The 5,018-nt window shown below is 34.7% G+C and overlaps 1 pseudogene; it reads right to left on the bottom strand.

Moving 5' to 3' along the window:
- Nucleotides 1–504: 504 nt before the first annotated feature.
- LOC131825924 (large ribosomal subunit protein eL31-like) lies at nucleotides 505–888 on the bottom strand (annotated as a pseudogene).
- Nucleotides 889–5,018: the final 4,130 nt, after the last annotated feature.

Here is a 5,018-nt window from a genome sequence, read left to right as displayed (position 1 = left end):
AGTTTGTTTACTAATATGACTTAAAAGTAAAAATCTAATAGTCAAATTTCTTTGCTCCATTCTTCTTAGCAAATTGGGAAATTGGAGCTCTTATGTATTGTGCTTTGAGACACCTCTCCTTTTCTGTTACTTATAACCAAAAGCCTCTTAAGAGAGGCAGATGACAAACAACAAGAAAACAAAATATTACTATCTTATATTAAAATATATATACTTCCTCATTACTTATGCTTAAATATAGCATAATGAATATTCTTGAGTCCTTTCTCCTTGATATCTTCAAAGGGTTTTGTTGGGTAATAGGTCTATTTATACTAATTATAAATGTCTTCTGATATTTTGTTTATTTTTTCTAATTCCTCAGTTTGGTTTCTTCACCTCACTTGTATATACTTTCAATTTGTTGGCTTTAAATATATACACACAAGTTTATAATTAGTAACAGTGGATCTTAGTTTCTCCCTTTTTTTTTTCAGTTTTATACTTTTATTTGACAATCAGCAATTAGTTCTCATCCACATTAACTGTCTGTAGATTTTTGAAAGTGGTGACAGGTACATAGGTTACCAACGTGTACAGCTTGTTTGGTGAATCTTCATCCTCAGTACGTTTTCTGGACTACCGCACATGGATATGCTATGGAACATTCCTTGTTCCTTCGGACCAGACAACTTTGTTGAGCCTGATGTCAGTGCACACATCTGGAGTTCCCATCTCTTTCCTGGCAAATTTCCGGATGTCTGTCAGTCCCTGAGAGGCAGACTTCTCGAAACCCATTCCATGGATATGCTTGTGAATGCTGCATATGTATTCTCTGGTCACTACCTCATTGACGACAGAATGGCCCTTCTTTTCGTCACCCCTCTTAGTGGGAGCCATTCTGCTGGACCCTAGTTGGAAAAGTCTCCTATGGTTCAAAATAGCAGTGTTGTACATTTCATTTTCATGACTCCTAAGAGGTTTCTTTTGCTTATTTCTGCATTTATGGCAATATTTTTAAATGGCTAACTTTCACAGAAATCAAATCATATGATAGAAATTTAGCATTTAGTCTGTAATGTAAGAGGTAGATGGAGGCAACCAGACACTAAGGAAGACTATAGGTTAATTCAAAGATTTTTAAAATCTCTTTGGTCAATGCTCTAAATATCCCTAGGCATTCAGGCTCCTATTAATATCCCCCATTCTTATGGTAGACTCAGCTACTCAGACTTCTGTTTTGGTACTCATATGACTTGACTCCGTTTGTATAGCATCCTTTTAGTGGTCATAGAAAATAGTCTTTGTTCATAAGCAAATAATAAATATATGTACACCAAGCACATGCATCATCTTTTTGGTTACTAAATGAATCAGAAAGTTCCTTTAGATTCCTCCTTTTTTAACACATTTTTATTATTAAATATCTGTTTTGCATTCATACTGCTGTGAAGTCTTTTCTCCATTTTTTAGTATCTCACACTTCATTGATGATTACCATCCTCACTGTTTAACCTAATAATTGATATGTTACATTACTTCTGAAGTTACACCAAAATATTTGTTGCAAAAAGAAAATAAAAACACTTCCATTTTAAGCAGCCATTTTAAATTAGAGAAGGTAAGGTTCTCTTTGCTGCTATCCACATTTACTTAAAGGCATGAACAAAGTGATGAATTTAGAAAAACAGGTTAAACAGGTATAACCTCCAGCTTTATAACTTAGTATCTCTTGTGATCATAACTCTGGCCACCACTTGAAATAGAGACACATGCACCCACAGAGGTAAATCTCTCTGGAGCTGTCTATCTAATTAGTTTTAAATTATCTTCCAAGGCTTATTCTTTTAGTTAAAATTCCAAGTTTGAGTAGAATTCGTGTACAAAAACACGAAAGTTTTTCTCTATTATTCCACAACATGTAACAATCGTCTACTATAACTGCAGATTGCAGACTTTTTTTTTTTTTTTTTTTTTTACTTTCTCCCCCTATGCTGTCCATTTTTTATTCAGGTGAGCTTCTATTTTTAGATGCATATACATTTTCAATTGTTAAGTCTTCCTGATACATATTTTCCTTGTATAACTCTATGTCCCTCCATAGCTCTCATCTGATAATTTTGGGGGGAAGTCTTGTTTATCTGTATTTTTTAATATATATATATTTAATTTTTATTTATTTTTTAAATTTCTTTTCAGTGTTCCAGAATTCATTGTTTATGTACCACACCTGGTGCTCCATACAATACGTGCCCTCCATAATACCCAACACCAGGCTCACCCAACCTCTCACCCCCTCCCCTCCAAAACCCTCAGATTGTTTTTCAGAGTTCCTAGTCTCTCATGGTTCGTCTCCTCCTACAATTTTCCCAAACTCCCTTCTCCTCTCCACACAAGCCATTTCAGATTTACATTTTCTGTTTGCATTCTATATCTTTTTCTATTCCTTTACTTTTGATTCATCATTGTCTTATATTTAAATTGTATCTTTTTCTATAGAGTAATTCCTATTCAGTCTGTGCTGTAGTATGAATAAAGGATTTTACCTTGGACATTTTGAATGATATGTTGCTTTTTAACTGGAGTAGTTCAATAATTACTACTTAGTGTAATTACTGACATGGTTGAATTTTTAGGTCTACTAAATTCAGTTATTTACCATTTGTTTTTCTGACTGTTTTCCCTTATTTTATTTCTCAGTTCCATCTTTTCTGACATCTTCTGAATTATATGAATAATGCTAAATTATGTATTGGTTTATGGCTACTAGTTGTCCTAGAAATTACAATATACATATCAAATCTTTCCGTGTTGGCTTCTTATGCTATTGCTATTGAAATATGAAAGGCTTGCAACCATGTAGATTCTTCCCTCCCTCTATGATCTTTATGTATAGTCATGCTATTTGTTATGTATGCATACATTGTAGACCTCACCTCAACATTTTATATATGTGTATGTGTATAACTTAAATAGAAAAATACCAGCTGTTTAGTATTTCTCCAGTTATGGTCTCTAATTCCTGTAGATTCATGTTTCTCTTTGGTATTGTCTCCTTGTAGGCCAAAGAACTGCCTTTAGAAGTACTTAAAGAACAGGTCTTCTGTTGGTGAAATCTTTTAGTTTTTTCATCATTTGAAAATGTCTTTACTTTGCCTTCATTCCTGAAACATATTTTCTCAGGATATGGCATTTTAGGTGGAAAGGTGTTTTCCACCAAAATTTTAAAGGGCATGTGCTGGTATCATTGGTCCCTATGTATTTGATGAGCAATCTGAGGTGGTTTGAATTGTCCTGTATATAATGTATTATTTTCTCAGGTTACATTGAAGCCTTTTCTCTTAAGTTTTGAAATTCAGGAGTTTCACTTGTGCTATGTCTGTATGTGTGCGTATACGTGTATTTGTTGTTTTTGTTTCTAAAGTTCCTCCTGTTTGGAGTTCATTGAATTTCCTGAATCTCTAAGTGTATGTTTCTCATCCAAATTTGGCAAATTTTGGCCATTATTGCTTCAATTTTTTTTCCTGTTCTAGTAACTTTCTCCTCTCTTTCTGATACTTCAGTAGCATTAATGGTAGTTCTTTTGATGTTACCACTATGTCTTTGAAACTTCATTCACTTTTTTTTTCTTCCAAACTGTTCTCTTTCCTGTCTTCAGGCTGAATACATTCTATAGGTCTATGTTCAAGTTCAGTTATTCTTTTCACTTTCATCTCCATTCTCCTATTCAGTCCAACAAGTAACTTTTTAAAACTCCTATATATTTATTTTTTTATTCTAACGTTTCCATTTTCCTCTACTTTTTAAAATATTTTATATATTTATTTGACAGAGAGATTAACAAAACCAGGGAGCACAAGTGGAGAGACTAGGGAGTGGCAGAGAGAGAATGAGAAGCAGTCTCCCTGCTGAGGAAGGAGCCTGACATGAAGCTCAATCCCAGGATGCTGTGATCATGTGTCTGTGAAGGCAGACACATAAGTGACTGAGTCACCCAGGCACCCCTCCATTTTCTTACTTATAGTTTCTAATTCTATTCTGAGAACTTCCATTCTTTTATTAATTTAGTGAAGCATATTTACAATAGCTGCTTTAAAATTTTGTCTGATAATTACACTATCTAGATTTACTCAGGTTTAGCAACTGATTTTGTTTCTAGTAAGAGTTGGTCAGATATCTTTTTTTTTTTTTTTTTTAATTTTTTTTTTTAATTTTTTTTTAATTTTTTTTTTTTAATTTTTTATTTTTTATAAACATATATTTTTTATATACATATATTTTTATCCCCAGGTCTGTGAATCACCGGGTTTACACACTTCACAGCACTCACCAAATCACATACCCTCCCCAATGTCCATAATCCCACCCCCTTCTCCCCAACCCCTTCCCCCCGGCAACCCTCAGTTTGTTTTGTGAGATTAAGAGTCACTTATGGTTTGTCTCCCTCCCAATCCCATCTTGTTTCATTTATTCTTCTACCCACTTAAGCCTCCATGTTGCATCACCACTTCCTCATATCAGGGAGATCATATGATAGTTGTCTTTCTCTGCTTGACTTATTTCGCTAAGCATGATACGCTCTAGTTCCATCCACGTTGTTGCAAATGGCAAGATTTCATTTCTTTTGATGGCTGCATAGTATTCCATTGTGTATATATACCACATCTTCTTGATCCATTCATCTGTTGATGGACATCTAGGTTCTTTCCATAGTTTGGCTATTGTGGACATTGCTGCTATAAACATTCGGGTGCATGTGTCCCTTTGGATCACTACATTTGTATCTTTAGGGTAAATACCCAATAGTGCAATTGCTGGGTCATAGGGCAGTTCTATTTTCAACATTTTGAGGAACCTCCATGCTGTTTTCCAGAGTGGCTGCACTAGCTTGCATTCCCACCAACAGTGTAGGAGGGTTCCCCTTTCTCCGCATCCTCGCCAGCATCTGTCATTTCCTGACTTGTTGATTTTAGCCATTCTGACTGGTGTGAGGTGATATCTCATTGTGGTTTTGATTTGTATTTCCCTGATGCCGAGTG

The sequence above is a fragment of the Mustela lutreola genome, chromosome 2 (assembly GCF_030435805.1).
Source record: "Mustela lutreola isolate mMusLut2 chromosome 2, mMusLut2.pri, whole genome shotgun sequence".
In the NCBI taxonomy this organism is placed as follows: domain Eukaryota; kingdom Metazoa; phylum Chordata; class Mammalia; order Carnivora; family Mustelidae; genus Mustela; species Mustela lutreola.
The sequence above is the reverse complement of the archived record's forward strand: the minus strand, read 5'-3'. Positions and strand labels throughout refer to the sequence as shown.